General features: G+C 41.1%; 1 long non-coding RNA gene and 1 pseudogene across 3 annotated transcripts in view; one reads left to right on the top strand and one right to left on the bottom strand.

The window, feature by feature from the left end:
* The window catches only part of LOC147997934 (uncharacterized), a 28,115-nt gene that overhangs the window by 6,178 nt on the left and 458 nt on the right, over positions 1 to 21,479 (bottom strand). The window contains exons 1-3 of one of the 3 annotated variants that reach the window (XR_015647389.1): positions 21,233 to 21,475; positions 21,011 to 21,144; positions 15,396 to 18,633 (exon numbers count right to left, since the gene is read on the bottom strand). This is a non-coding gene — a long non-coding RNA (uncharacterized LOC147997934). Of the gene's footprint in view, positions 1 to 15,394; positions 18,634 to 21,010; positions 21,145 to 21,232; positions 21,476 to 21,479 lie in introns of those variants that run through there. The other 2 variants (XR_015647388.1, XR_015647387.1) reach the window with 2 other exon arrangements.
* Positions 6,999 to 7,850, top strand: LOC147997935 (high mobility group protein B1 pseudogene; annotated as a pseudogene).

Below are 21,479 nucleotides of genomic sequence, written 5' to 3' on the forward strand. Positions count from 1 at the left end.
TTCTTTTTTGAATGTGGGTCCCTTTGAATTTGGGGCATGATATTCAAAATTGAGAGTTCATCTTGGTAGATTTTTTTTTCTTTTGATGACTATAAAGTGTCCTTCCTCATCTTTTTTGATAACTTTTGGTTCAAAGTAGATTTTATTCGATATTACAATGGCTACTCCAGCTTGTTAAATGTGACACTGTTTTTTAGCCATTTACTCTGAGGTTCTGTCTTTGTCACTGAGGTGTGTTTCCTGTATGCAGCAAAATGTTGGGTTCTCTTTATGTATCCAGTCTGTTAGTCTATGTCCTTTTATTGGAGAATTGAGTTCATTGATGTTAAGAAATATCAGGGAAAAGTGATTGTTGTTTCCTGTTATTTTTGTTGTTAGAGGTGGGATTATGTTTGTGTGTTTCTCTTTTTTTTTAGTTTTCCTGCAAGGAGATTACTTTCTTGCTTTTTCTAGGGTGTTGTTTCCCTCCTTGCTTTGAAGTTTTCCATATATTATCTTTTGTAGGGCTGGAATTGTAGAAAGATATTGTGTAAATTTGGTTTTGTCTTGGAATATCTTGGTTTCTCCATCTATGTTAACTGAGAGTTTTGCTGGATACAGTAACCTGGGCTGGCATTTGTGTTCTCTTAGGGTCTGTACAACAGCTGCCCAGGATCTTTTGGCTTTCATAGTCTCTTGTGAGAATTCTGGTGTAATTCTGATAGGTCTGCCTTTGTATGTTACTTGACCTTTTTCCATTACTGCTTTTAATATTCTTTCTTTGTTTTGTGCATTTGATGTTCTGACTATTATGTGACGGGAGGAATTTCTTTTGTGGTCCAATCTATTTGGAGTTCTGTAGGCTTATTTTATGTTTATGGGCATCTCTTTCTTTAGGCTAGGTTCATTTTCCTCTATAATTTTGTTGAAGATATTTACTGGCCCTCTAAGCTGGGAATCTTCACTCTCCTCTATGCCTATTATACTTAGTTTGGTCTTCTCATTGTGTCTTGGATTTCCTGGATGGTTTGGGTTAGGAGTTTTTTCATTTTGCACTTTCTTTGTTGTGTTGATGTTTTCTATGGTATCTTCTGTCCTTGAGAGTTTCTCGTCTATCTCATGTATTCTGTTGGTGATGCTTACATCTCTGACTCCTGATCTCTTCCCTAAGCTTTCTATCTCCAGGGTTGTGCTTTCTTTGTTTCTATTTCCATTTTTAGATTCTTAATGGTTTTGTTCAATTCCTTCACCTGTTTGATTGTGTTTTCCTTTAAGGGATTTATTTGTTTCCTATTTAAGGGCTTCTACCTGTTTACCTGTGTTGTCCTGTTTTTCTTTAAGGGAGTTATTTATGTCCTACATAAAGTCCTCTATCAACATCATCACAAGATAGATTTAAATCAGAAACTTGCTTTTCTGGTGGTTTGTTCTGGATGGAGAACTGGGTTCTGATGTCATTTAGCTTTGGTTTTTGTTGCTTAAGTTCTTGCCCTTGCCTCTTGCCATCTGGTTATCTGTGGTGTTAACTGTCTCTGACTGTGGTTTGTCCCTGTGAGCCTATGATCTTAGGTGTGTCAGCTCTTCCTGTTCAGATTTGGGTAAGGAGAACTGTAGCACAGGGTCAGCTCCAGGATGTATATGCAAACAGGAAGAATCCTGTCCCCGGCTGCTTTGTGGTTTCTGTCATAAATTGACTCTTTTTTTAGGATATTCTTTTTTAAGTATGAATTTTACTGAGATGGAACTACAACTTTTTCCCTCCTTTAATTTTTTTTTTCTTTTTTCCTGGTTCTTTTTTTCGGAGCTGGGGATCGAACCCAGGGCCTTGCGCTTCCTAGGCAAGCGCTCTACCACTGAGCTAAATCCCCAACCCCCCCTCCTTTAATTTTTCAAGCTCTCCCAGGTATCCTCCCTTCAACTTTCTGACTGCCCTTCTCAAGTTGATAACCTCTTTTCCTTTATTTTGGTTTTATACTTAAAAAAAAAATTGAACTTGCCTTTGAGGGTACATGTAACAGTCAACTCTAGTTGCCTTGGATTTTCAATATAGATATATATTTTTCTTAAATTGTGCAATATTCAGAAATTTCATATATTTCAAGAGACTGGAGCTATTGCTGGACATTACAGGCAAAGTTAGTAATACACCTTGAAGCTAACCCACTGTGTACTGAAACTGTTCAACTTGCAATGTAATAACCAACTTTCCTTGCTTTGGATTTCACATACAGTCAACTTTGGCAACCTAAACTAATAAATAGCCATAATATTAGATTATGGTCTCTACCATGCCTTACCTAGAGTAATGTTATTTTTGATAAAATAAACAAGTGAGAAGTTGAAACAAAACTCAAACATTGGCCATATGGTTGAAAGCATTTATATATGCTGGGTGACAAACAATGAGATTTATTATGTGGGTGCCATTGGAGCCATTGACTTAGTCCATGAAAACCTTTGTTAGAAATGTCTGTTAAAGCTGAAATCAACCAAGTAGAAACAAAAAGGACTATACAAAGAATCAACAAAACCAAAAGCTGGTTCTTTGAGAAAATCAACAAGATAGATAAAACCTTAGCCACACTAACCAGAGGACAGAGAGTGTGTTCAAATTAACAAAATCAGAAATGAAAAGGGAGACATAACTACAGAATCAGAGAAAATTCAAAAAAACCATCAGATCCTACTACAAACCAATACTATCCAAACTATTCCACAAAATTGAAACAGATGGAGCACTACTGAATTCCTTCTATGAAGCCACAATTGCTCTTATACCTAAACAACACAAAGACCCAACAAAGAAAGAGAACTTCAGACCAATTTCCCTTATGAGTATTGATGCAAAAATACTCAATAAACTTTTGGCAAACTGAATCCAAGAGCACATCAAAACAATCATCCACCATGATCAAGTAGGTTTCAACCCAAGCATGCAGGGATGGTTTAAAATACGGAAAACCATCATTATGAAGGGTGTCATATAAATAAACTGAAAGAACAAAACCACATGATCATTTCATTAGATGCTGAGAAAGCATTTGACAAAATTCAACACCCCTTCATGATAAAAGTCCTGGAAAGAATAGGAACTCAAGGCCCATACCTAAACATAGTAAAAGCCATATACAACAAACCAGTTGCTAACATTAAACTAAATGGAGAGAAGCTTGAAGCAATCCCACTAAAATCAGGGACTAGACAAGGCTGCCCACTCTCTCCCTACTTATTCAATATAGTTCTTGAAGTTCTAGCCAGAGCAATTAGACAACAAAAGGAGGTCAAGAGGATACAGATCGGAAAAGAAGTCAAAATATCACTAGTTGCAGATGATATGATGGTATATTTAAGTGATCCCAAAAGTTCCACCAGAGGACTACTAAAGCTGATAAACAACTTCAGCAAATTGGCTGGGTATAAAATTAACTCAAATAAATCAGTAGCCTTCCTCTACACAAAAGAGAAACAAGCCGAGAAAGAAATTAGGGAAACGACAACCTTCATAATAGACCCAAATAATATAAAGTACCTCGGGGTGACTTTAACCAAGCAAGTAAAAGATCTGTATGATAAGAAGTTCAAGCCTCTCAAGAAAGAAATTGAAGAAGATCTCAGAAGATGGAAAGATCTCCCATGCTCATGGATTGGCAGGATTAATATAGTAAAAATGGCCATTTCACCAAAAGCGATCTACAGATTCAATGCAATCCCCATCAAAATACCAATCCAATTCTTCAAAGAGTTAGACAGAACAATTTGCAAATTCATCTGGAATAACAAAAAACCCAGGATAGCTAAAACTATCCTCAACTATAAAAGGACATCTGGGGGAATCACTATCCCTGAACTCAGGCAGTATTACAGAGCAATAGTGATAAAAACTGCAAGGTATTGGTACAGAGACAGACAGATAGACCAGTGGAATAGAATTGAAGACCCAGAAATGAACCCACACACCTATGGGCACTTGATTTTTGACAAAGGAGTCAAAACCATCCAATGGAAAAAAGATAGCATTTTCAGCAAATGGTGCTGGTTCAACTGGAGGTCAGCATGTAGAAGAATGCAAATTGATCCATTCTTATCACCCTGTACAAAGCTTAAGTCCAAGTGGATCAAGGACCTCCACATCAAACCAGATACACTCAAACTAATAGAAGAAAAAGTGGGGAAGCATCTCGAACACATCGGCACTGGAGAAAATTTCATGAACAAAACACCAATGGCTTATGCTCTAAGATCAAGAATCGACAAATGGGATCTCATAAAACGGCAAAGCTTCTGTAAGGTAAAGGACACTGTGGTTAGGACAAAACGGCAACCAACAGATTGGGAAAGATCTTCACCAATCCTACAACAGATAGAGGCCTTATATCCAAAATATACAAAGAACTCAAGAAGTTAGACCGCAGGGAGACAAATAACCCTATTAAAAAATGGGGTTCAGAGCTAAACAAAGAATTCACAGCTGAGGAATGCGAAATGACTGAGAAACACCTAAAGAAATGTCCAACATCCTTAGTCATTAGGGAAATGCAAATCAAAACAACCCTGAGATTCTACCTCATACCAGTCAGAATGGTGATTAAAAACTCAGGTGACAGCAGATGTTGTCGAGGATGTGGAGAAAGAGGAACACTCCTCCATTGTTGGTGGGATTACAGAGTGGTACAACCATTCTGGAAATCAGTCTGGAGGTTCCTCAGAAAATTGGGCATTGAACTACCTGAGGACCCAGCTATACCTCTCTTGGGCATATACTCAAAAGGTGCCCCAACATATAACAAAGACACGTGCTCCACTATGTTCATAGCAGCCTTATTTATAATAGCCAGAAGCTGGAAAGAACCCAGATGGCCTTCAACAGAGGAATGGATCCAGAAAAGGTGGTACATCTACACAATGGAATATTATTCAGCTATCAAAAACAATGACTTTATGAAATTCGTAGGCAAATGGTTGGAACTGGAAAATATCATCCTGAGTGAGGTAACCCAATCACAGAAAGACATACATGGTATGTACTCATTGATAAGTGACTATTAGCCCAAATGCTTGAATTACCCTAGATGCCTACAACACATGCAACTCAAGACGGATGATCAAAATGGGAATGCTTCACTCCTTCTTTAAAAGGGGAACAAGAATACCTTTGGCAGGGAAGAGAGAGGCAAAGATTAAAACAGACACAGAAGGAACACCCATTCAGAGCCTGCCCCACATGTGGCCCATACATATACAGCCACCCAATTAAACAAGATGGATGAAGCAAAGAAGTGCAGGCCGACAGGAGTCGGATGTAGATCTCTCCTGAGAGACACAGCCAGAATACAGCAAATACAGAGGCGAATGCCAGCAGCAAACCACTGAACTGAGAATGGGACCCCCGTTGAAGGAATCAGAGAAAGGACTGAAAGAGCTTGAAGGGGCTCGAGACCCCAAAAGTACAACAATGCCAAGCAACCAGAGCTTCCAGGGACTAAGCCACTACCTAAAGACTATACATGGACTGACCCTGGACTCTGACCTCATAGGTAGCAATGAATATCCTAGTAAGAGCACCAGTGGAAGGGGAAGCCCTGGGTCCTGCTAAGACTGAACCCCCAGTGAACGTGATTGGTGGGGGGAGGACGGTAATGGGGGAGAATGGCGAGGGGAACACCCATATAGAAGGGGAGGGAAAGGGGTTAGGGGGATGTTGACCCAGAAACCGGGAAGGGGAATAAGAATCAAAATCTAAATAAGAAATACTCAATTTAATAAAGATTAAAAATAAAATAAAATAGGCCTTATTACAAAAACTTGCAAGTAAATAAAAATATTTTATATCAAAATAAAAAAAAGAAAAGAAAATATCATTCTGAGTGACCCAGACTCAAAAGGATAAAGTACAGGATGCCCATGCTACACTCCACAGACCCAAAGTAGCTAAACAAAAGGAAGTTGCTAGAGAAACTGCTTGGGTCTCCTTTAGAAGGGGGAATAAAATAGTCATAAGAGGTGCAGGGAGGGAGTGAACTGAGTGGGAGATGGGATGGGGAACGGAACAGCTTGGGGTAGGGGATAAGATGTAGGGAGGGCTGGGGAGAATGAATGGAAACAATGAGGGATAAGCATCTCCAGGATGTTCCAGAGACCTGGGGTTGGGGAGACTCCAGGGAGCCTATGCACATTACTCTGGCTGAGACCCCTAGCAATGTGGAACATACAGGGCATATGGAACCTGAAGTGGACTCCCTCTGTAGCCAGGCTGGAGTCCCAGTGAAGGGATAAGGACACTAACCCACTCACAAAACCTCAGACCCAAACTTGGTCCTGCCTATAAGAAATGCAGGAACAAAGATGGTGGCCAACCAATAACAGGCCCAACTTGAGATCCATCCCATAGGCCGACATAGATCCCTGACACAATAAATAATATTCCATTATGCTTGAAGCCTCACATAATTGTCCTCTGAGAGGCTCCACACAGCAGGTGGCCAAAACAGATGCAGAGATGCACAGCCAAACATTAGACAGAGCTCAGGGAGTCGCAGGAACGATTGAGGGACCCAAAGGGAAAAGAGACACCACAAAAAGATCAACAGAGTCAGCTATACTGGGCACCTGGGCACTGCCAGAGACTAAACCCCCAACCAAAGTGTTGGACATAGGCCTCTTACTCATATATAGCAGATGTATAGCTTGATCTTCATGTGGGTCGTCTGGTGATCGTAGCAGGGCTCTCTCTGATTCTGTTGTGGACCTTTAGATCCTTTTCCAATAGCCGGGTTGCCTTGTTTGGCCTCAGTGGCAGAGGATGAACTTAGTCCCACTGTGACTTGCTCTACCAGGGTAGATGGGTACCCATGGGTGGGGGTGGGGCTCCCCTCTTCTGAGTACAAAAGGAGGAGGGGGTATAAGGGTGGGTCTGGAAGGAGAGGAAGATGAGGACTGCAATCAGGCTGTAAAGTGAATAATAAATTAATCGAGAGGTCTGGCTCCCGCTCTCACAGCCATTGCAGTACATCGAGCTCCATAGAGACAGCGCCGGGGCAAGCGAGAGCCGGACGGGCACTGGGCGACTCTGTGCCTCGCGGAGGAAAATCAACTAAACATGGGCAAAGGAGATCCTAAGAAGCCGAGAGGCAAAATGTCCTCATATGCATTCTTTGTGCAAACCTGCCGGGAGGAGCACAAGAAGAAGCACCCGGATGCTTCTGTCAACTTCTCAGAGTTCTCCAAGAAGTGCTCAGAGAGGTGGAAGACCATGTCTGCTAAAGAAAAGGGGAAATTTGAAGATATGGCAAAGGCTGACAAGGCTCGCTATGAAAGAGAAATGAAAACCTACACCCCCCCACCAAAGGGGAGACCAAAAAGAGTTCAAGGACCCCAATGCCCCCAAGAGGCCTCCTTCGGTCTTCTTCTTGTTCTGTTCTGAGTACCGCCCAAAAATCAAAGGCGAGCATCCTGGCTTATCCATTGGCGATGTTGCGAAGAAACTAGGAGAGATGTGGAACAACACTGCCGCGGACGACAAGCAGTCCTATGAAAAGAAGGCCGCCAAGCTGAAGGAGAAGTATGAGAAGGATATCGCTGCCTACAGAGCTAAAGGAAAACCTGATGCAGCGAAAAAGGGGGTGGTCAAGGCTGAGAAGAGCAAGAAAAAGAAGGAAGAGGAAGACCACGAGGAGGATGAAGAGGATGAGGAAGAGGAGGAAGAAGAGGAAGACGAAGATGAAGAGGAAGACGATGATGATGAATAACTTGGTTCTAGCGCAGTTTTTTTTTCTTATCTATAAAGCATTTAACCCCCCTGTACACAACTCACTCCTTTTAAAGAAAAAAAATTGAAATGTAAGGCTGTGTAAGATTTGTTTTTAAACTGTACAGCTTCTTTTTTTGTATAGTTAACACATTACCGAATGTGTCTTTAGCTAGCCCTGTCCTGGTGGTATTTTCAATAGCCACTAACCTTGCCTGGTACAGTCTGGGGGTTGTAAATTGGCATGGAAATTAAAGCAGGTTCTTGTTGGTGCACAGCACAAATTAGTTATATATGGAGACAGTAGTTTGGTTTTTGGTTTCTTTCTTTTTTTTTTGTTTTTTGTTTTTGTTTTTGTTTTTGTTTTTTTCTTTTGGTTTTCTTTTTTTTTTCCATCTTCAGTTGTCTCTGATGCAGCTTATACGAAGATAATTGTTATTCTGTTAACTGAATACCACTCTGTAATTGCAAAAAAATGGCAGCTGTTTTGTTGACATTCTGAATGCTTCTAAGTAAATACATTTTTTATTAAAAAATAAATAAATTAATTAATCGAGAAAAAAATCATAGACACATGACACAATTACATGACATTAGGGACACCCAGTTTGGAAAGAATACCCTTCTTTAATAAATCTTTTTAAAAAATAGAAATTTTCTAATTTTTTTGAAAAGATGTCAGAACGGCTTAGTAACAATAACTCAGAAGGTGAAGTTTGTCCTGTAGAGTTTAGGTTCTTGTAATGCCAAAAATTAACCCATAAGTCTCACTTGCCCAGGAACTGGTTTTCTTCCTGGAATGCTGGGCACTGTAGTTCTTGAGTAATAACAAGTCACCTGGGAAAGTGCAATGGTCTGCATGGTTGTCCTTATGAACCTCTGCAACACATGGCCCCAGGCCATTCTCAGCTTCAAAATTCTGGAGAGTAGTCCTTATCAAAATCCACGTCTTGGTCAGTATTTCATACTAAATAAAGCCTGGTCTAGAGATCTCTCAGAGAGTGGGCAGCATATACCAGCTAATATGAGGCCCTAGCACATATACAGTGGAGGACTGCTTGGTCTGGCTTCAACGAGAGAAGATTCACCTGACCCTCAAGACACTTGGGGACCCAGTGAGTGGGGAGGCCTGCTGGGGTGTAGGTGGGAGGGTGGGAACATCCTCTTGGAGGAGGGAGAGAAGAGATATGGGATAGGGATCAGTCAGGGGTCAGACAAAGAGGGGGTTGAAGTCTGGACTATAAAAAAGGATTACAGGATAAAAATAAGTAAATGTATAAACAAACAAACAAACAAACAAGCAAACAAAGCCCGGTTTAAATTTGGCCCAAATGGTGGAGTTGGTTTTTCTCAGGCAAATCTCAGCCATAACATATGAAGTCCTGCAGTAAGATGATTACATTTAAAATTCATGCTTCATCCTGGGATAGCAGAGAAGTGAGCTATCAAGGGCCATGCACACATTGGGATGGTTGACCTAACCGTCCGAAGGTCAAGTTGACCCTGGACAATGCTTTTCAGTTTTCTTTAGATTCTGGAAGTGAAGGGCAACACTTGGACAAAACAGCAAGCTTTTTTATTCTGTTAGCTTCCTGTTGGTTTTTGGATACTGGCTATGAGGTACCCCCAGGAAACCAGCTCCAGCTGCAAGGGTTAGGTCCTCAGATGTGGAAAGGAGCGTCATCGAGAGTGAGGACACTGACCACCTCTTGACCTTCAAGGAAATGACCCCCACACAAATGCCTCAAGCCATCTTTATACAATCACAATCCTGTTCACCTGACAGTGACATCACTGGTTGTTTTATTAAAAGAAATGATAACATCAGCACTATCAAGGCTTCATCACTACAAAAGCTCCCAATGATTTCTTTTCCTCCTTCCCCCTCCCTCTAGGTCAGTCACCTCCTAGCTTTATTTTGTACTACAAAGCACAATTTCAGCAAGCTGAAATTAAATGTCTAGTCACACATGTCCTAGAGACATGAGCACATATACCTGATGGGGGAGGAGCTGATACTAAAATTTGGCTTCCTAACTGTTTCTTGATTATCTTAATTAACACAGCAGAAGGAAATCATTGGGCAATGGAGGAAAAGGCGGGGTTTCCGAGTCCCAGGAGGAAGAGAAGGGAAGCAGAGAGGATTGGAGATTTGGACCAGGCTGTGGAGCAGATAGAAAGTGTCAGATGTCTAGGTCTCTCAGGGAACCTATAGTATATAGCCTCCACCACCAGCAGAGAGGCCAAGGAGGATGAAAAAGGCTACTATTAAGATTAGGAAAGGAGAACCTGAAGAACGGAACTCAAGTGAGCTGCAGCCCACAGAGAAGTAACCGAGATGAAGACAACTCCGAGTTTGTCCTAGTGCAATAGAAACTCTGGGTTCACCTATGAGCAGTTCCAGGAGCTAAAAGACCACTTCAAGAAAGACCACCTCCCCAAGGCAGAGACTCTGGAGGCCTTGGCTAATGCACTCAAACTGACAAAGGGAGACATTAGGATTTGGTTCTTCCAGAAGAGGCATGAGATGATGCTCTAGCAGTTGTCTAAGGACCACACATTGAAGCTGAAGTCTATGTACAAGTCAAGGAACCCCAAGGGTTGGGGTGGAAGAAGTATGTGTCAAATTCTTACAAAAGAATAAGTTTAACAAACCTCTTGTACAAGAATTGGGAAATATACAGTTACCAATCAACACTACGAGGGACCACCAGACAGGCAGAACCCCAAAGAGTCCTCTCAAAATGACCCTGGACTTCCCGAAGCTCTGGAAGCCTTGAAAAGTCTCACACTGCCCTCTGGGTATCAAAGCAGAAATGGCATGTCATGGGATTCCTGACTCCCTGGCTTCGGCTCTATTTCTTAATGTTTTTTTCAACTTCCTTGTTGGAAGGGGATTGTTGGGATTTATGTCTATAGAAAGTACATTAATAATTAAGCTTGCATTCTTAGAAACTAAAAAAAAAAAGGAAAAGAAATTCTTTGCCCAGCCATTGAATTATGTGGTCAGTTTTAAAATAATACAAGTCTCGGGTTGGGGATTTAACTCAGTGGTAGAGCGCTTGCCTAGCAAGCGGAAGGCCCTGGGTTCGGTCCCCAACTCCGAAAAAAAGAAAAAAGAAAAAAAATAATACAGGTCTCTAGTGTTTACCTTCCTCAGGGCTAAAGGTGACACAAGAAGAGAGTGTGCAGCCAGGGTGGTTAGCCAATAGCTCACAAACAGCAGCTCCCAGCAATGTTGAGAAAGGTGGTTGTTGGCAGCTTGGCATAGCCAGCCTGAGGAACTGGGATAGCTGGTGACTGGCAGGGCTGAGTGAGATGGCAGAGGCCTGGTGTCGGCTGTTCTCGGAGCATAGCTGGAAGCTCAGGGAGAGCTCCCAAGGAAGCCCGTTTTACCCACCTGGTAGGGAGCACGGTAAAACAGTTATGTAAGACAAGAGACAGATTAAACATGTGTGGGTATAAATCCAGCCATCAGTTAGCACCCTTCAGTCCTAACACTTTTTAAATTGCAGACAGAGACTTGTTCATTTCCAAGAACCATTTTAAATCTCTATTGACCAGACATAGCTTCCCTATTTTCTAAGTCTCTGTTGAGTAGACATGGCTTCACAATTTTTACTGTCTGTTGATCAGACACAGCTTCCTCAGAACCGTTATGCCAGCAGGACCCATTACTCTCCACAACTGGCACAGGCATAGTCAGTGTGATTGTAGCTGCTTCTCTAGGGACATGATTACAAAATACCCAGGATTAATGGTCACATCTGGAGGTTTAATAAAGGTAGGGCGAGGAGAGCAGGGTTTTGCCCCTCGAAAAAATATTGAGAAAAACTTGGAATTATCAATAGGGCTTTCAGCCTGTATGATCCCAGCCTTGCATGTGACCAACAAAGTAAAACTAAATATTGCTATGTGTATAGAGCATGACAAAAGCAAGGAGAGCTTGTGGCACACAAAATCTAGGTAATAAACATACAGCCAACCTAATTTACTAGGTGCTCGCCAGGCAAGAAATACTTTCCTTGGCCTTGCCAGAGTAGAATCCAAAGAGTCTCCAGGGGACTTGCAACTGCCACTTTCCTTCAGTGAAGCACTTATTTGCTGTTCCCTGCAGGTGCTGCATGACTACCAGCAGGTACCCCATGTGATGAATGGGAGAACCTGTCAGGGTTTGTACAACCTTTGGGCACAGGGAGGCATCTCACAGCCCATGGGGGTATTTCTGGTTATTTCTATTTCAGGTTAAACATGTTTGGAGTCCTGTGAACCCATTTTTTGTGCTCTAGGATAGGTCAGCAGAATTCCAAAGCCCAGAAACCACTGCAGGCATTCCATGAATTTGGGAGGTAAAGCAGAGGCTTCGAATAGGCCAGCAGGGACTTGGGGAGCTGGGAAAGACTCAGCATAGCCCAACCTTTGATGGGTTCCTAGCATCTGGGTTGTAGAAGAAGGAATTGCTAAATGATGTTGCTTTGTTTTGATTTTGCATCTTGTCTTGTGTCCATTTTTGTTGGCTCTGTATCATACTGTACACCCTTGGCACTGCCTGACAGATGCTGCCCAACCTTCTACTTGTGCTGAGCTGGCAGTGAGACTCTCCCAACCCCAATGTGTGGATGACTTCTGTGTGTGTGAGTTTTGCTGTTTGTTTTATATGTATAAATGTATATAGCCCCTGCATGCTTATTTCTGACTGATGTTGAACACATGAATAAATGCTGTTTATTTCTCCTGCCACTACTGGCTTAGGCTCAGAATTTACCTGTGGACTTTCTGGCCACTGGATCTAATGCAATAGGGATTCACATGTTACTTGGGTGTGGATACTATTAAAGTTGTTTCATGCTGGTCTACTTTATTGCTGGCTCAGAAATTGGTTTACGAGTCACTCTTTTTCAGACTCAGGCATGTTTTTAAAGGCCACGGTCAAAAACTAAAGAGATTATTGGATGTATCCAGCTCAAGCTGCTGGATATGATTAAGAATCTGTAACATCTATAACAAAACGTAAACTTGTAACTCGGGGTTGGTATTTAAAGGTCTATGCTTAGATAATCTTAAAACCGTATGGCAAGTTTCCATTCTGGATTACAAACATGTGTAGCTGGTCGACATCTTGGCTATGGGATGAAGAAGTCATCTGAATTAAGGGCAGCCATCTCTGCTATGGCTTAGAAAAAGCAAAAATCATATGGTTTCAGTTTGACTAAGAACATCTTGACTAAGGGCAACCACAGGTTTATAAAATGATAGGTTTTAAAGCAATGCTTGTTTAATGAGGTAGGTATCAAAGCCACAACACCATATGTTCATGCACAAGAACATAACTGGCTGACAGTCAAACTTTGTAGTATAAAAATAACCCACTTGGTATTGATTTTAGAGGCATTAAATTGTTTACAATGTTAGAACTTAGTTTGGCCTTCTAAAAATTCTGGTTGTGGTCTAGGTATTCACTCTTAAACAGTTATTTTATTAATTTTTAATCATTCTATTTTACTTTACTATTATTATTATTATTTATTATCATTGAACTTAATTTTGATCTTGCAAAAACACAATTAAGAGATTTTAAACTTGTTTTTCAAAAGCTTTGGAGGGACCTCCACCCACACGCATGGCAGATCAGTGTGTCTGCTCTCCAACCCCAGAGCCCTGCCTGTCTTGCAGGAGGGCTGCTCTAACCCAGGTCACACAGCTTCACCTACCTCTGAGGAGGCCTGTTCCAATCTGAGACACCCAGGCCAGGTAGACACCAGAGATAACTAGATGGCAAAAGCCAAAAGCAAGAATATAAGTGACAGGAGCCAATGTAATTTGGCACCTTCTGAACTCAGTTCTCCTACCACAGCAAGCTGTGGTTATCCTAACACTCCTGAAGAGCAAGATTCTGACCTAAAATCCCATCTCATGAAGATGACAGAGGGCCTTATGGGGGATATAAATAATTCCTTAAAAAAATACAGGGAAACACAGGCAAACAGTTAGAATCCCATAAAGAGGAAATAAATAAATAAATACATTAAAGAAATATAGAAAATTACATGCAAACCGGTAAAGGAATTGAAGAAAATGGTCCATGACCTAAAAATGGAAATAGAAACAATAAGAAATCGCAAATGGAGTCAATCAACCCTGGAGACGGGAAAACCTAGGAAAGAAAACAAAAACTACAGATGCAAGCATTACCAACAAAATACGGACATGGAGAGAGAATGTCAGGCATAGGAGATACCATGAAAGATCAGTCAAAGAAAATGCAAAGTGTATAAAATTCCTAACTCAAAACATCCAGGAAATTTGGGACAGGTTGAAAAGACCAAGCCTAAAAGTTACAGGAAAACTGGGTGAAGATTCCTAGTTCAAAGAGCCAGAAAACATCTCCAACTAAGTTATAGAAGACAACTTCCCTAACCTAAAGAGAGAGATGCCCATAAACATACAAGAAGCAAACAGAACCCCAAATAGACTGGACCAGAAAAGAAACTCCTTCCGTCACATAATGGTCAAAACACCAAATGCATAAGACAAAGAATATTAAAAGCAGTAATGGAAAAAGGTCAAGTAACATATAAAGGCAGACCTATCAGAATCACACCAGACTTCTCGCCAGAGACTATGAAAGCCAGAAGATCCTGGACAGATGTCATACAGACCCTAAGAGAACACAAATGCCAGCCCAGGTTACTGTATCCTGCAAAACTCTCAATTAACATAGATGGAGAAACCAAGATATTCCATGACAAAACCAAATTTAACAATATCTTTTTACCAAATTCAGCCTTACAGAAGCTTCTAAAAGTAAAACCCCAACACAAGGAGGGTAAGTAACTACACCCAAGAAAACACAGGAAATCAATCATCTCACAAAAACCCAGAGAGAATAGAATCAGACAGACATATAATACCACCTCCAAAAACAAAATGACAGGAACTACCAAGAGTAGCTCTCATCATCAATGGACTCAATCCTCCAATAAAAAGACACAGGGTAACAAGACTGCACCTGTAAACAGGTTCCATCATTCTGCTACATACACGAAACTTGGTCAGCAAAACAGACAGTCACTGCCTCAGAGAAAAGGGCTGAATAACGATCTCCAAGCAAAGGGTTCCCAGAAACAAGCCTTTGTAGCCATTCTAATATCTAGTAAAATAGACTGAACAAAAAGTAATCAAAGGAGATGGGGAAGGACACTTCATAATCATCAAAGGAAAAATCCACCAAATTGAACTCTCAATTCTGTACATCTATGCCCCAAATGCAAGGGCACTCGAATTGGTAAAAGAAAATTTACTAAAGCTAAAAGCACCCGTTGACCCTCACATAATACTAGTGGAAGATTTCAACACCCGACTGTCACCAGTGGTCATTGAAACTGAAACTAAACAGAGACAGGGTGTAAATAACAGAAGTTACCAACCAAAGAGATTTATCAGATATCTACAGAATATGTCACCCCAAAACAAGAGAATAAACCTTCCTCTCAGCCCCTCAGAGAACCTGGTCCAAAATTGACCATGTAATTGGACACAAAAAAAGCCTCAACAGACACAATACGATTAAAATAATCTCTTGCATTCTATTAGACCACAATGAAAAAACGGACTTCAACAACAACAGAAACAATGGAAAGCCCACATTTTTTTTTTTTGGTTCTTTTTTTTCGGAGCTGGGGACTGAACCCAGGGCCTTGTGCTTCCTAGGCAAGCGCTCTACCACTGAGCTAAATACCCAATCCCAAAAGCCCAATTTTCATGGAGACTGAACAACTTTCTACTCTATGATAACTTGGTTGGGGAAGAAATAAAGAAATTACAGACTTTCTAGAATTCAATGAAAGTACAGCATACCCAAACTTATGAGATACTATGAAAGCAGTGATAAGAGGAACCCTCACAGCACTAAATGCTTTCATAGAGAAATTGGAGAGACCATACACTGATGGTTTAACAGCACATCTGAAATATCCAGAACTAAATGAAGCAATCACATCCGACAGGAGTACATGTCAGGAAACAGTCAAACTCAGGGCTGAAACCAACCAGTTAGAAACAAAGAATGATACAAAGAATCAACAAAACCAATAGCTGAATCTTTGAGTCAAACAACAAGAATCACACCCTTAGTGAAACTAACTAAAAGGCAGAGACAGTATCCAAATTATCAAAATCAGAAATGAAAAGGGAGGAAGTTTAAAAAAAAGAGGTCCTACTACAAAAGTCTATAATTGACAAAACTGGAAAGTTTAGATGATTTTCTAAACAGATACCCCCACATAACAAAGTTAAATTAAGATCTGGTAAAAAACCTGAACAGTCCCACAACCCCTAAGAAAATAGAAGCAGTTATTAAAAGCCTCCCATCCAATAAAAGGCCAGGGGCAGATGGTTTTAGTTCAGAATTCTACCAGACATTCAAAGAAGAGCAAACATCAACACTCCTCAAACTGTGCCACAAAATAGAAAGAGAGGGAACACTGCCTAATTCATTCTTTGAAGCCAGGATCACTTTGATACCTAAAGCACACAAAGACCCAACAAAAGGAACTTCAAATGAATTTTACTTCTGAACGTCAGTGCAAAAACAATAAATTCTTGCAAACTGACTCTAAGAACACATGAAAAATGTCTTCACCAAAATCAAGTAGGCTTTATTCCAGGAATGGAAGGATAGACTAATATAAGAACATTCATCAATGTGGTCCACTATGTAAAACACCTGAAAGAAAAAAATCATGATCATCTCATTAGATGATGAAAAAGCCCTTGACAAAATCCAACACCCTTTCATGTTCAAAATCTTGGAGAGATAACAAATTCAGAAAACTAGCCTAAACAAAATAAAAGCAGTATACAGCCAGCCAAGAGTCAACATCAAGTTAAATGGAGAGAAACTCGGACAATCCCACTAAAATCTGGAACAAGACAAGTTTGCCCACTCTCTCCCTGTCTATTCAATACAGAATTTGGAATTCCACCTGGAGCTATTAGACAACTAAGGGAGATCAAGGGGATACAAACTGGAAAGGTAGAAGTCAAGGTATCACTATACAGGGATGATACATAAGAGACCACTAAATTCTACCAGAGAACTCCTACACCTGATTAACAACTTCAACAAAATGAAGGAATATACAATTAACTCAAACAAATCAGGAGTCTTCCTTTCTAAGAGGCTGGAAAAGAAATAAGAGAAACTGCAACCTTCACAATAGCCACAGTTAGTATAAAATATCTTGGTGTAACTCTAACCAATCAAGTGACAAAACTGTATGACAGAAAATTTAGTCTTTGAAGAAAGAAATCAAAAAAGACCTGAAAAGATGGAAAGCTCTCCCATGTCCATGGATTGCTTGGATTTACATAGTGAAAATGGCCATCATCCCAAAAGCAATCTACAGATTCAATGCAATACCCATGAAAATTCCATCACAATGTTCACTGGCATGGAGATAGCAATTCCGAACTTCGTACCGAATACAAAACAAAAGCAAAAACAAAGAGCCAAAACCATTCTGAACAATAAAAGAATCATCATCCCTGCTCTCAAGCTGTACTACAGAGAAATAGTGATAAAAACTGCATGGCATGGGTACAGAGACAGACAAGTTGATCAAGGGAATAAAATCAAAAACTCAGAAATAATCCACGTACCTAAGGAAACTTGATCTTTGACAAAGAACCAAAGTGAAACAGTTGAGAAAAGAAAGCATCTTCACAAGTGGTGCTGGTCTAGCTGTCAGTCTGCACTTAGAAGAATGCAAAATGATCCGTATTTATCACCTTGCAGAAATTTCAAGTCCAAGTGGATCAAGGACCTCAACATAAAACCAGATACAATGAATTTAACCGAAGAGAAAGTAGAAAATAGCCTCAAATGCATTGGCAGAGGGGATATTTTCTTCAACAGAACATCACTGGCTCAGATTGTACAATCATCCATTGATAAATGAGACCTCTTGAAACTGGAAAGCTTCTGTAAGGAAAAGGACCCTGTCAATAGGACAAAATGGCAACCTAAATATTGGGAAAAGATTTTTCACTAACCCTACATCTGATAGAGCGCTAATATCCAAAAAAATATAAACAATCCAAGAAGTTAGACTCCAACAAACCAAACAATTTGATTAACAATTGGGGTACAGAGCTAAGCAGAGAATTCTAAACAGAGGAATCTCAAATGGCTGACAATCACTTAAATGTTCAGCAGCAACAACCACTCTGGAAATCAGTCTGGCAGTTCCCCCAGAAAACTGGAAATTGTTCTACCTGAAGATTCAGCTATACAACTCCTGGGCATATGCCCAAAAGATGCTCCACAATACCACAAGGACACATGCTCCATTATGTTCACAGCAGCCTTATTCATAATACCCAGAAACTGGAAGCAAATCAGATTGTCCCTTGACTGAAAAATGGATATCAGCCAAAATGTACAGAAGACTCATGATACATCCCACAGTCTGAAGAGTTAAACAAGAAGGAACTCCCAAGTGAGGGTGCTTCAATCTCACTTACAAGGGGGAACAAAATAATCATGGGAGGCAGAGGGAGGGAGGGACCTGAGTGGCAGAGGGGAGGGAGAAGGGAAAAGGGAGAACAGGATCAGACATTGGGGGGAAGACAGGAGAGAGAAGCCCAGAGGGCCAGGAGAATGAATAGAAACATGCTGTTCTCAGGGGTGGGTGATGGGAGTTGAGGCACTCGGGGAGAGGGGGGTATGCCATCATGGAAGGTGGTAACCCCTAGAAAGTCCTAGAGATCTGAGATGTGAGAGACCTTGGCCCAAATGCCCACCAGTGAGGAGATGGGACCGGAAGTGCTCACCTCTAGTAGTCAGACAGGGTCACCAGTGGAGGGATGGGGACACCAATCCACCTGCAGATTTTGACCCACAATTGTTCCTGTGTAAAAGAAATGCAGAGACACAATGGAACACACAGTGAAGGAAAGGCGATCCCATGACTGGTCCAATGTGGATCCATCCCATGAGCAGGCACCAACTCTTACTGACACTGTTACTGATGCTCTGCTGTGCTCTCAGACAGGAGCCTAGCAAGGCTGTCTTCTGAGAGGCTCTGCCAGCAGCTGACTGAGACAGATGCAGATCCTTAAAGCCAACCACTCGACTGAGGTCGGTGGTGCAGTGTGGGAAAGTTAGGAGAAGAATTAAAAGAAGTGAAGGGAAGGGCAACCTCAGAGGAAGAACAACAGTACCAACTAACCTGGACCCCTGGTAGCTCCCAAAGACTCAGTCACCAACCAAAGAGCGTACATGGGCTGGTTCAAGTGGACCAACTGCCTTGTCTGTCCCCAGTGGCAGAGGACTCAGCTAATCCTGTCAAGACTCGATGCCCCAGGGAAGGGGGATGCCCAGGGATGGGCGCACCATCTCAGAGGTGAAAGGATGGGGAATGGGGTGAAGAGCTCTGGGACGGGAGACTGGGAGGAGGCAACATTTGGGTGTAAATAAAGAAAATAACTAATTTTAAAACTGAAAAACAATAAAAGAAGAAGCTAAAATATTTACCAATGACCTGCTGGGGAAGGGTTTAGGGTTGATTAAAAATCATTAAAAGGGTTTAAAATATGTCTCTCGTGACCTCAGGTCTATTCACGCTAACAGAGATTGATTTAACAATATAAGTCTAGCCTTGCTCTGCTGGCATTACTACGATATAGCTATGTTTTATACACTAACCCATGCAGGAAACTGTTATGTTCTACACTACATAAAGATTAAAAAATTCCCCAGATTCTTTATGAATTATGTTTATAAGTTAAAAACCTTATAGCTTCAATTTAAAATAGTTATGTTAAATCTAAACCCAAGAGAGGTTTAACGTAAAGTCCTAGTCTTACAAAAGCTATTAAGTTACTGTAGACGTTTAGCGACAATTTAAAAATGCATGTTCATAGTCACCTTATCAATGACCAAATTGTTGAATATGTTCAGATTGCAAACACACACACACACACACACACACACACACACACACACACACACACACACACACACACACAAGGATCGCTTAACTGAGATATGCCATGGAGACCACAGGAACCTGGGATGACTGGTCTGGGTTATGAACTATGGACGAATCTCTGTCTCTCTCTGTCTCTGTCTCTCTGTCTGTCTCTCTGTCTCTGTCTCTCTCTCTGTTTCTCTCTCTGTCTCTCTCTGTCTCTGTCTCTCTCTGTCTCTGTGTCTCTCTGTCTCTGTCTCTCTCTCTCCCTCTCTCTTCTCCTCCTGCTCCTCTTGTTTCTCCTTTACTTTCTTCTTCCTCTTTCTTTCTCTTTTCTCTCCACACACCCTTTCTCTTTTTCTCTTCTCTCTCCTGACTCAGCATGGCAACTCCCCTGACCTCAGACCTTGAGCTCAATGAATTCAACCCAAAGCAGCTTTCCAGAATTATTCCTTTTAATATAATCTAATTGGCTTGAACTGGCTCATTTCACCAGCAGAGAAATAAAGTATCAGTAATCTCTATTCATGTCTCTGATAAATGATTAGATAAAAAAATGTTCTAAGATATGTAGAGGTTTGAAGATAAGTTCTGAGGGTCTCAAAAACTATTAAAGGTGTGTGTGTGTGTGTGTGTGTTTGTGTGTGTGTGTGTGTGTGTGTGTGTGTGTGTGTGTGTGTAATATTTCAGATTTCTTGACCCTCCTATGCTGTTATTGCCCTGGGATCTTGAAGATGCAAGATTTGCTGGAGTAAGACTGCCCACTACTGGGCTGGGGATTTAGCTCAGTGGAAGAGCGCTTACCTAGGAAGCACAAGGCCCTGGGTTCGGTCCCCAGCTCCGAAAAAAAAAAAAAAAAAAAAAAAAAAGAACAAAGACTGCCCACTACTCAGTCACAAGCTCAGAATTCTGAGTTTTCTTTAGTTGTCTCCTGACTTACAAATGGTTTTCATTAGGCTAAAACATTTCTGTCCAACCTTTGTACCTAGCTCTCTGGACAAAACACCAAACCAAACCAAACATATCTTTTAATCTAAAGCTATCATTTTTGCTAAGACTCAAAGGCATGAGTCTGCTCTTGCTGTCATACAGACACATATTAACTGCTTTTTTTAAATATGAATTTTAATATGGTATGCTTATATATCTCCATCTGTGAGCTAAATTTCATATAAACTTCAGGGAGTCAAAGAAATCTCAAGACCTTGATCTACCCGCCACATGTCATATGACTCTAGATAAGTACATCCAAACTTTCTGCACATGTCTGTCCCTCAAAATGAGATTCCCCCTCTTTCTCCAGGAGATTCCTTACCTTCTCCAATTACTAGGAAATTATACCTTGTGCCCCTGGGAGTCTATGATATCTCAGCAGATTCTCAAGTGGCTGGCAAACTCCATCCAGGGATCACCAGAGGACTGCAAACTGCTGAGCTCTGTCTGCACTTGCTGAAAGTAAAACAGATCAGCTGTTGTGATTGTTTCCTATCTCTTCGACTGGATCAGCTAATCAGCTAATCTTCAAATAAATGCTTACTTGTGAAGAACCCTAGGGCCTTTGGCCAGCCTTACACCCACTGTCTCCGGGGCAAGACTAGGCCAAGTTCTATTCTCCACCCACAGGAACATTTTTGAGTAGAAAATTCTCAGACTGTACTGACTGATGCTTGATGGCTTTAAAGGTTAATATTCTTAGCCGATAAGCAGTAACCTTGCTGAGCTATTTAAAGGGAGAAACCACAACCTGAGGGGGCAGGGATGGTGTCATTGGAAAGTGTGTAGAA

This window comes from Rattus norvegicus, chromosome Y (assembly GCF_021556685.1).
Source record: "Rattus norvegicus strain SHRSP/BbbUtx chromosome Y, alternate assembly SHRSP_T2T, whole genome shotgun sequence".
In the NCBI taxonomy this organism is placed as follows: Eukaryota; Metazoa; Chordata; class Mammalia; order Rodentia; family Muridae; genus Rattus; species Rattus norvegicus.